Here is a 12,379-nt window from a genome sequence, read left to right as displayed (position 1 = left end):
ACTTATGAAAATGCTTCGGACGGGCAAAATGTGTAGCTAGAGTGTGTGCCGCCCAGGGTGGTCATTCAATTTTCACCCCCTCCCCAAATACATATGGCCTACAACAGACCCGAAAGTGGTTCCACCCCCATAAAAGTACCGCCCGAAGCGGACCACCTCCCTCCAGCTACGTTACAGCAGGCAACGGGTTGGGCATGGTAAAGTACCCCAATGATTTCAATCGTCACAGCTGCCTTACTATGAGAAACTGCCCTAAACTAGAACAGCAGCAGCACAGGTTTTACATGGCTTTGTTCCACGGAACCCCTTTTTCTCTTTGGACAATACGGCCGAAGAAAAATACGTCAGGGCATGCAATGAACGCTTAATTAATTACATTAATAAAGGTAATAAAATTTTTTGTTTATTCAATATCCCATTGAATATCACGTGTACTTCGACTTTGAACTCATACAACGCAACGTGAAACGTTTCATCATTATCTCAGTAAAGTGCTATAGTGGAGGCGCGTGGCTTAGTGGTTAGGGTGTTGCACTCATGATCGTAAGATTGTAGTTTCGATTCCTGGACCGGGCGACGCGTTGTGTTCTTGAGCAAGACACTTCATTTCACATTGTTCCGGTCAACTCAGCTGGCAAAAATGAGTAATCCGGCGTCCCGTCCATTTTGGGTAATTCATACGCCATGGAAACAGGAAAGTGACCCTTATGAGCCTGGCGTGGCTGGAAAAGGTAACTGTCCCTTTACCTGTACTCTGCTATGAAGTATATATTTTCATCTCAATTCCGTACCAAAAACATTCCCTACAATCTCGCGAAACGATCTCAAATATGTATAATAGTGATCTCAAAAAGAAAAAAAAGCTTTTAGTAATTAAGAGTATCCTAATCATTAGGAGAGGAAAATCTTTGCGGAGCATTTAAAATCTAAAAGCAACAACAAAGAGAAACGATTTTTGATAATCGATATCTTCAAAGGAGACTGTTAGTGAAATATACGCGGTTGGATAAGTTCATAGAAAGAGTAATCTGACGTCATGAAGCTGCGTTTTCGTGAGAGGCTGGACGCGTTTATTTTGTGCCTACTGAGTGTGGAGAGAGTGGTGGTACCCATGAGCTTTTCAAGGCGGCGAGGAGCTGGCAGAAACGTTAGCACGCCGGGCGAAATGCGTAGCCGTATTTCGTCTGCCGTTACGTTGTGAGTTCAAATTCCGCCGAGGTCGACTTTGCCTTTCATCTTTTCGGGGTCGATAAATTAAGTACTAGTTACGCACTGGGGTCGATGTAATCGACTAAATCCGTTTGTCTGTCCTTGTTTGTCCTCTCTGTGTTTAGCCCCTTGTGGGTAGTAAAGAAATAGGTACCCATGACCTTTTCAAGCAACCACCCGTGAAACAGTTGAGCTTGATGCCGTTAATGTTTCATTTAGACTGTTGCAGATTAACACCCGTTGGTAAGACATACACGGGATCATTGCAGTGGGACGAATGTCTGGGGAGAAAGGATTGTTAGTGCTGAACCGAGGATGGATTCGAAGGAAGAAAGGTGGTGAAAGAAAGACGAATTGTCCGTGGATGGCTGAGACTGGGAATAGAAGTTAATGCGAGTCTGAGGATGGGGAAAATGGAACAAGGGTGAGGGGAATTGCGGGAGACGAGTGGAATTTGAGTGACGGAAACCAACCAACCCAGAGTAACGATAGAAATGTGAGAGAGCCAAGGGAGGCTGGAAGTGGGACTGAATATCAATCAGCCGAGGGGTCCGTCTCTCTCTCTCTCTCTTTCGCTGTTTCTCTCCTCCCTCCTTTTCTCTCTCTTTCTCGAATGAAAAGTCACTTCAAAGTCATTATATTTTTCTATTCCTACGACAGTACAAACTTACCTAAAATTCATCATCCTTGATTTTCCGACTCAGACCACCGCCACCACCACCACCGCCACCACCACCGCCACCACCACCACAACCACCACCACCACTGCCACCACCACCACCACCACCGCCGCCGCCGCCGCCACCACCAGCACCAGCACCACCACCGCCACCACCACCACAACCACCACCACCACCACCATCACCACCACCACCACCACCGCCACCACCACCACCACAACCACCATCACCACCACCATCACCACCATCACCACCACCACCGCCGCCGCCACCGCCGCCGCCACCACCACCACCACCACCACCACCACCTGTAATTTTGTACTTATCCCTATGAAATCCTGGATGGTGTTTTGCCTTCGTCATTTTAAAACTTAATCAATCATCGGTTATTCTATCGAACTTCTCTTCCCACGGCTTAAAAAAAAAATCTTTATTTTTGTTATTATTTTTGTTGCTTTTATTTGGTTATTTTGTTTTGTTGTTTATCTTTACTTTTCCTTCTTTTATTTTTTTCATTTGCTGTTATTGATCTTTTGGCGAATCCGTTCTGACATGTTCTGACAGTCTGTCAATTGCCTCCGTTTCCTCGTCATCGCCACCATCGTGCACACACCACCACCACCACGCTTCCCACACCAGCACCACCAACATCATCATCATCCTTATCATCATCGCCGTCGTCGTCATCTTTATGTTATCTTAATCGTCGTTACGATCATCAAATACTAAAACAGCTGCGTCATCATCATCATCATCTTCGTCATCATCATCATTATCATCGTCGACCTCAAATTGCCCCCATATGGCTCCTGGGTGTAATAACAACAACAACAACAACAATAATAATAATAATAATGTGGTGTAATGATTCTTAAAAGGGGGGAAATCAGTAAAAGCCAAGGGATCAAGCTGGAAAGTAGTGGATCTATCAGGGAAGTCGGAGAGGAAGGATATAAGTACCTGGGTGTCATTGAAAGAGATAAAATGAATGAACACAAGATGAAAGAAGTGTACAGGAATGAGTATTTGAAGGGAACTCGATTATAAGATTAGAGCAAATAACACGTGGGCGGTTGCTGTGATGAGATATGGGGCAGGAATAGTATCTTGGAGGAAGAATTGCAAGATATAGACCGGAGAACACGTAAATTAATGACAATGAACAAGGAACTTCACCCCAAGAGTGGTGTGACAAGGTTGCTTGTAAAGAGGAAAGAACGAAAGATAGAAGAAAGGGAAATATTGCGGGAAACTACCGTCCCATAGCATGCCTAAACATAATCTGGAATATACTCACTGGAATATGTGCGGCAAAGACATACACTTTCCTGGCACTAATACCCATAACAATGAAACTTATGAAAGTTAAGGTGGTTTACCGATATGGGAAGAAAGGCCCATCTTTGAACCATCTTCTGTGTATGGATGACCTGAAATTGTTTGGGAAATCTGAAAAACAGATAGATTCCTTAACCAGAACAGTCCAGAAGTGTGGTAGGGACATCGGTATGGAATTTGAAATTACCAAATGCTCAGTACATAATATAAAAGGAGAGAAGAAAGCATCCTACAAAGGATTGCGGTTACCATCAGAAGAGACCATGGGTGAAGCGACGATAGTGGGTATAGATATTTAGGGATCTGGGAGCTGGATGACATTCTACACAGAGAAATGAACGTCGAGGTCAGCGAGGAGTATCAAAAAGGGATGAACATGGTGTTGATATCCAACCTAAATGCCAAAGATTTGATTACCGTAATGAATATCTGGGCAGTAGCTTTGGTCAGATATAGTGCGTCCATCCTCAAATGGACGAAGGAGGAAGTATCAACGCTGGATAGAAGGATGAGAAAGTTGATGACACTGCATGGGGCGCTACACCCTAACGCAAATGTAGACGGACTGTATATGAAAAGAAAGAATGGTGGCAGAGGAATAACTGTATAAGGACCATTGTATAAGGAGTGAAAGGAGAACGCTTGCAGAGTATTTGATAAATAGTGACGAAGACCTGCTGCAATATGCCGCGAAAGATACGGGTGTAAATGCAGATGAAGTGATGGGCAAGGAAGAGTTTAACCAAAGAGCTGAGGAGAAGAGAAAAGAAGACCTTCTTGAAATGAGAATGCAAGGACAGTTTGAAAGGAATACACAGGACGTAAAGGATAATAGAGCATCGTGGGCATGGCTTGAGTGAGGTGATTCGAAGCGTACCACAGAAAGCTCGATCATTGCTGCACAACACCAGGTTCACGCTACCAATTCAATGAAGTATTACATCTATAAAACTCTGTGGAAAGAGTGTGTAAAATGTGACCCACTTGGTAAGTGGATGTGAGAGCCTTGCACAAAAAGAATACTAGCGCCGCCACGATAAAATGTGTGTGTATCTTCATTGGCTCTTATGCCGTAAAAACCGATATGAAGTAACAGAGAACTGGTATGACTATGTACCAACTAAACTTATATGCAGGAGGATGAAAAAGTAACGATACTCTGGGACTATGATTTTTAGAAGGATCGTGTAATCGAACACCATCGGCCAGATATTGTCATATTGAGTAAGAGAGACAAATATTGTCAGATCATTAATGTGACCTTACCAAATGACATGAATGCTGTGAGTAAAGAGGTTGAAAAAATCACCAAGTACTCCGAATTCAAAGTGGAAATGGCAAGACTGTATGGAATGCGAGAGAGTAATGTAAAAGTGATATCAGTGGTGATCGGAGCGTTGGGCTCAATCCCATTGAAACTTCAAGACTTCTTAAGGCAACTGGCAATCCCATGCAAGATTGATGTCTTGCAAAAAGCAGCCTTATTGGGCACAACGCACATCTTAAGGAAAGCATTACCTGTCTGAGGTCCTTGTAGTGACTTGATAGATGACTAATGACTCCGGTGCATTCTCACCTTACACTGTGTTTCGAATGAATGATAATAATAATAATAATAATAATAATAATAGTAGTAGTAGTAGTAGTAGTAGTAGTAGTAGTAGTAGTAGTAGTAGTAGTAGTAGTAGTAGTAGTAGTAGTAGTAATAATAATACATCAGAACAAACAACATCACAGAAACAAATAATTTGATGAAGGCAACAAGTGATGCTGAAGCAGAAAATGTGGGTCAAGACAAAGAAACAAAATGGGAGTGACAGAAGAAAATATCAATGGAGGAAAAGGAGGATTCAGGCAGGGCAGAGATGCTCTCCAAGGAAATCTCTGTGTTGGACCGAAAAGAGAAAAGGGGAGCTTAAAAGCGAACAAAAATACAGGACGCTGAAAAGGAAGTATAATATTGAAAGAAACGGCCTGAAATTAGTTGTGGAGGAACTGAAACAGCGCCTCGTTGCAAAGAAAGCAAAGAAGGTAAGATTCGACCAAAGAATGAAGGGTTACCACCGGAATAGGTTATTCAGAGTAGATCAGAAGAGATTCTATAAAGATATAAATGGTGAGTGTACAGATGAAAAGTTGATACCAGATAACATTGAAAGTCAAAGGTTTTGGAGTGACATCTGGAGCAAAGACAAGGAGCACAAGAAGGATGGTGAATGGTTGCAAGAACTGAAACAAAAAGTAGTCTGTCCAAAACAGGCAGAACTAGTCATTTCAGTTAAGGAAGTGAAGGAAATCAGCCCCACCAAAAAAGAGCAACTGGAAGGCCCCGGGACCAAATGGAGTTCAAGGCTACTGGATCAAAAGATTTGGTGAATGTAATGCTCGAATAGGTGACACAACTCATCACCTTGTTAAATGCCGACCAAGTAATACCAGAGTGGTTGAAATTAAGTAGGACAGTGCTGTGCCAGAAAAACATCGAAAAAGGCTTTACGATAGACATATACAGGCCAATATCCTGTTTGCCACTTATGTGGAAATTATTGACTGGAATACTCGGAGACGAACATCTGGAAAAATTTGGAGTCCTGTCACATAAGCAGAAGGGTTGCAAGTGTAAGTTTCAGAGGTACCAAGGATCAACTCCTGATAGACAAAACTATACTTAGAAAATGCAAAATTATGGAATGTATGAACCTATTTGGTATTGCATTGAATGTTGAGCGATTGCTTGGAAAAAGTATGGCGAATTGGAGGACGGAGATGACAGCATACAGAAGAAGTTTAGGGACAGTAGGAATTCGGAGGGTCATCCTCCAAGGGGACTGCTTGTCCACACTGATCTTTGTACTCTGCGTGATACCACTAACACTGATTCCGAGGAAAGCAAAAGCTGGGTATATATTCAAAAGCCGCCAACAAAAAGTCAAAAATTTGTTATTCATAAGATTAGAGCAATTGCTTTGATGAGATATAGGGCAAGAATAGTATCTTGGAAGAAGCATGAATTACAAGAGATAGACCAGAGAACACGTAAATTAATGACAAAGAACAAGGAACTAGACTCCAAGAGTGATGCGTCAAGATATTTTGTAAAGAGGAAAGAAAGAAGACGGGGAAGAAATGATTGAAGCTGTGAAAAAGCAGAGAACCTTAAAAATGAACGAAGCCATAGATCCAACACAATTTAAGAAAGACCAGAGAAAGCAGATGAAGAAAATTTGGCAGGACAAGAAAATGCAGTCAGTTCTTGGAGAATAAAGAGGAGATTGATTGGAACAAAACTTGGCAATGGCTGCAGAAAGGAGACTTAAAAGGGCCCATTCAGGCATTAGTGTGCAGCGCTCAAGAACAAGCTCTCAGAACAAACTCCTCCAAATATTACATTTCTAAAAGAACTTGACTCGCCACAATGTAGAATGTTCTCTGAGGAAGGAGAAAGTATAAGCCATTTTGTTAGTGAATGCTGTAAGCTCGCACAATGCGAAATCAAAAGGAAACACGACAATGTGTCCAGACATGTCCACTGGCTGTTGTGTGGTAAAGCAAACCTCAAGAGAGCCGAACAATGGTATGAACACAAGCTAGAGAGAGTAATGGAAAACGAACATTACAAAATACTCTGGGATTTTAACATACAGAGTGACCAAGTCATAGAGACGATATGGCGAGATATCGTGATCATCCATAACAATGAAAAAGAAGCAAAGATAATGGATGTTGCAATATTAGGGGATTCGAAGTAGAAATGTAAGGAAACAGAAAAGAGTGAGAAATACCAACCACTGCGAGACGAGATAGGAAAGTTATGGGGCATGAGGAAAGTAATGGTGATACCTTGTGGTAATTGGAGCATAAGGAGCAGTTTCCAAGGGCCTTGAAAAACATATTAAGAATATTGGATCTGCTGTCAGGCTCGAAGTGATTCAGAAGACAGCATTTTTGGGTACAACTCGCATTCTAAGGAGAGTATCATCTCTTTGAGTCACAGGAGAAGGCACTACTTGAAACCTTTGGTGATTTGTTATTGTCTGCTTTCAAGTAAAGAATAACCGGTAATTAAGAACTATCCGAGAGTCTTTCAGAACAACAACAACAACAACAACAACAACAAAATAATAATAATAGTCAATACTGGGTGGTGAGGAGAATTGAGCGCCCACCACTTATAAAATTCCCCAATGGCGTGCAGAAGACCTATCCACTGACAGTCAAGCCTGACTCTTTCGCCAAAGGAACAGAAGTGTAGGAAAAGGCGAGTATCTGGCGCCTTCAAATAACCAGTGCTCCGTGTAGGCTGTACACGCTAGCGTTGGATGGCAAGCGGCCTAGGAGAAGGAATACTCTGAGTTCAAAACCAGGAGAGCAAGGCTCTTGCCACCTTGGTGGACTACCTTGATAGATATGGTTTCTCGTTAAAAATACCAAAACACACCTCATTTATGAGTGAAAATCTAAGCAAAATAGATAACGATAATGGTGTGAACGGGACTGGAACCAATGGGGAATGTGCCCCAGCATGCAGCAGGGTGGGCCCGGTCGTAATCCAGCAACTACTAGCCATGCCAGAAGATGTAAGTTGAGTAAACAAGAAAACACGGCGAGTATAGAGTGTTACTACCGGAGTACTCCAGGAGACATGGTTAAAAAAGGATTGGTGCAAGTGTGAAGGTAGAACACCAACAAATTTATCATTGCTTGGAACTGCAAGAATTCTTCGCAGGGTTCTTGAAGCATGACCAGTAAATAAGTGCCATCTTAGTCTCCTGGCTGTGGACAGCGGACACTTTCAATAATATCCAGTAAAAAAGCTGAGAGTTTACATTTAATAATAATAATAATAATAATAATAATAATAATAATAATAATAATAATAATAATAATAATAAGTAATGATGGTGATGATGATAATGATGATGTGACAATTTCTTGACACTTCTGGTCATCAGAAAATGAATTAGTGGAGAGCAATGAATGTCTCGTTGGAAAGGTGTAACAAACGGTACTTCAGTTCATAAGATGTCGAATGGAGTTAAAAAATATAAGAGCCACAACAAAGAACAGCATCGACTCCACCACCGCCGCCGCCTCCGCCGCCTCCGCCGCCACCACCACTGCCTCCGCCACCACCACCACCACCACCGCCACCGCCACCCCAATCGCCGCCGTCGCCGCCGTCGCCGCCGTCGCCGCCGTCGTCGCCGTCGTCGCCGCCACCACCACCGCCACCACCACCGCCGCCGCCACCACCACCACCACCACCACCGCCACCACAATCGCCGTCGCCACCACCACCACCACCGCCACCACAATCGCCGTCGCCACCACCGCTGCTTTCACAACCGTTATCACATCACTGTATGTCCCTGACTTCATTAATCTGTTCGTGTTGGCTTCAAATGAAACGGAACAAGACTGGACACATCCATCGTCCAACGCTAATTCTCTCCTTTATTTATTTACATTATAAACTTCCACCACGGCACACCACGCACACACACACACACACACACACACCACACACACACACACACACACACACACACTCACTCAAAAATATATAAACATATGCGTTCACTCACACATCTCATACATACATACACATACTTTTATCTATATGCATGTATGTATTTCTCCCCCCTCTCTCTCTCTCTGTATCTATTTATCTATCTATCTATTTATCTCTCTCTCTCTCTCTCTCTCTATATATATATATATATATATATATAATTTCACACACTCAAACATACCCCCACCTACACGCAATGACTTACACATCCCCTACAAATATACATACACTTACATATCTATATCCCCATATTTTCTCTTTCTATTTCCTCCCTTCCTCGCTTTACTTCTTTCTATCTGTCTCTCTCTCTCCTCCCCCTCTCTCTTTCGCTCTTTTCTCTTCCTTTTCTTCCTGTGGTTCTCTATGTTTTACTCTATTTTCTGTCTCCCCCCCCTCTGCCACACTCCGCTATGATATGGTCTCCAATATTTCATATCGAAACTCAATGATTACTAATTATGACGGCCATATAATATCAGTGATTAACCTGAATATTTCGTCGACAACCTCTGTCATAAACACCGCGTAACACGAAACATGAAGTAGCAAATATGTTTAAGACTAAGCAGTCTCTGTCCCTCTCTTTTTCTCCCCCACACATATGCACACAAGCACAAAAACTCACACACACACACACACAAACACACACACACACACACACACACACCACGCGCGCGCGCGCACATTGATGGGGCCACTGAGGCCACCTAAATTACGGTGGCCGTCTTTCTGAAACACGTAAATATGTGTACATTATATAGAGCACAAAAAACCGATTACTTTATCCCTTCTGTATATGTTTTCCCTTATGTATATATGGATGTATATATAAATGTATGTATGTGTGTGTATGTATGTATCTGTGTGTGTAGAGAGACATATGTGTGTATGTATGTATGTATGTGTGTGTAGACGCATATGTGTGTATGCATGTATGTATGTATGTATGTGTAGATACATATATACACACACGCGCGCGCGCACATGGACTGCCTTCCCTCTCCTGGACTTTCCTCTGGTATCTGACGAAGGATTATATCCGAAACGTTATACTTTTACTCTTTAACTTTTACTCTGTAACATTTTTTCCTTTCTTGGGTATTTTATATTTATTTTCACTTTTATTTATATTTATACATAATTATATACATACACGTTTATATAATGCCCCACTTTCGCGCATATTCAGAAATATAAAGTAATCTATTGTAAAATACGCACACTTGGAACGAGATAAAATGAATAACTATAATAAGCAGAGACATTAACTTTATCTCCCCAAAACACAAAGGTTAAATTTTCAAAATAATAATCAAATAATAATCTAGAACAATTAACTTCTAAAGAGAAATCTGTTGACCAACTAAACTTACCCTCTATCTGCATACTTTTGTGGATATTAAAGCATAAGATAAGCAAATTTCTATATTAACAACACCATGACCTAAAGCTGGCGCGCCTGAATGAACGCACCTAATGATAGAGGTTTACATGCTGACTGATAAACTCCACCTTCCCAAAACAAACAGGTTAAATCTCCTAAAAAATATTTAAAAAAAATGCTGACCAACTAAACTTTCCACCTACTTATATTCTTTTATGAACCCTTAAAAATCCATTCTCTAAAAGTCGACACACTTAAATGAATATTTATTTACTAAGGTATAAATGCTGGTGTGAACTTTAACCTTCACATTCCCAGAACAAGAGGTTAAATCTCCCATTAGTATAAAAAAAAACACCAGCAACTAAACCTAGTGAAACATTTGCTTACCAACTAACCTTTTCATCTACATACATTCTATTGTGAAGCCTATAAAAGACAACCCCAGGACCAGAAGCTGACACATCTAAATAGACACTGCTGATTGCAAAGTTCCACAATCCTTAACTTAATCAATGAAAATCTTGTATAATATCTTTCGCTCGCAAGCTACCTTACGAAATAATTATCAGTTATCAGAACTTACCAACCCCAGAAAATACATAAAACCAGGCTCAACTCAAATGTACCACAATCCAATCAGGTCTCAGCAAACTGACACATCGAAGTCACTGTCAACATCATGCTTATTAAAGAATAATAGATCTGAAATCTACAAAAAGTATTGAGTAATCCTTTCGTTTAATGTGAAATTGTTTTTATTATAACACACACACACACATGCACACACACAAACACACACACACACACATGCACACACACACAAACACACTCAAAAACGCACACACACACACACACACACACACACATGTATTTCTCAAGTATTTATTTATCTATCTATTTATTTGAATTATCTCTAAAAGACAGAATTTGCATATTCTCTCCACTCCACACACCCCAAGAGCTTCATCAGTGAAATTCGGAAAACAAAACCCTGTTAAATATTGAAAAGTATAAAAGCCTTGCATACGCGTACGGTCTCATTTACTGTGTCTGCAAAGTGATCTTACTGAAGCCCTTCGCCCCCTGTGGGGAGTAATCCTCTTTTCGACCGCTTTCCTCCACCGCGCTCGGCCCTGGACTGTCGTTTGTGCTTCACCGAGGAAAGAAATTCCCATCCCACGTCTTGTTGGTCTCGTTTTGTCATCGATGTTTCTATAACTTTATGATTTTCCTTGGTAAAGACGTTGGCCCATTTTTACCTATTGAAAGAAACGACCACAATAGCCTGGTCTGTACCCTTCGACCTGATTGGCACGAGACGCTCGTCCCCAGCAGGTATTTGCGATTTGCTAGCATAGCTCTCAGTGTTGTTGAGGTACTTACACCAACACACAGCAACAAGGGCTCCACCTTGTGGTGGAAAATCCTGTTTGATCACAAATCCTAGCTTTTCCAGATTGCCATTCATACATGTTTTAACCAAACATATCAACAATTCCTAGCATAAAGTGAAAACCAACGTAGAAAAACTGATGCAATTTTCTTTGAATATTTCTCTTCTCTCGTAACATTTCCATTGCTTTGCATCTCTAGAATCATATTCACCAATGCAACCAACCTTTCTTTTTGAAGAACCCAAAGTATTATTTAAAGATATCTGTCTACTATTTTAGGAATTCTCAAAAGAGATGAAAGCCCTGGATAAATGATTTTGATCCAAAATACTGACACCACTTCCAAAAATCCATCCATAAGTATGTATGTATGTATGTATGTATGTATGTATGTATGTATGTCAGGTCACTTTCGAGTGCTACTGGTAACATGTAACCCAGTACAACCTGTTGCATGGTCGGGTCGTCGGCGACTAAACCAGCAACCCCACCAAGCTTGCTTGGTGAGGAGGGTGTTTATTGGTCACCCTGCGGGATGAAAAACAAAACCCGTCAAAGGGCGGAGGAACTCTTGAGAGTCAACGGCCATCCAATAAATGTCTTAAAACTGTATCATGCACGGGAACATAGAAATAATCGGACTGAATACCCAATTGCGCAGTTAAACCATTGGCAGTGAAGGACTCCTAGCCTTTGTCAGGGCATCCTTCTAGGAGAAGGCAACTCAGGTAACAAGGATAACTCCGACTTAAAACCTGCGGCTCAGTGGTTACCTATGATGTTGACTTGTTCTTCTTTT

This window comes from Octopus sinensis, linkage group LG11 (assembly GCF_006345805.1).
Source record: "Octopus sinensis linkage group LG11, ASM634580v1, whole genome shotgun sequence".
In the NCBI taxonomy this organism is placed as follows: Eukaryota; Metazoa; Mollusca; class Cephalopoda; order Octopoda; family Octopodidae; genus Octopus; species Octopus sinensis.
The sequence above is the reverse complement of the archived record's forward strand: the minus strand, read 5'-3'. Positions refer to the sequence as shown.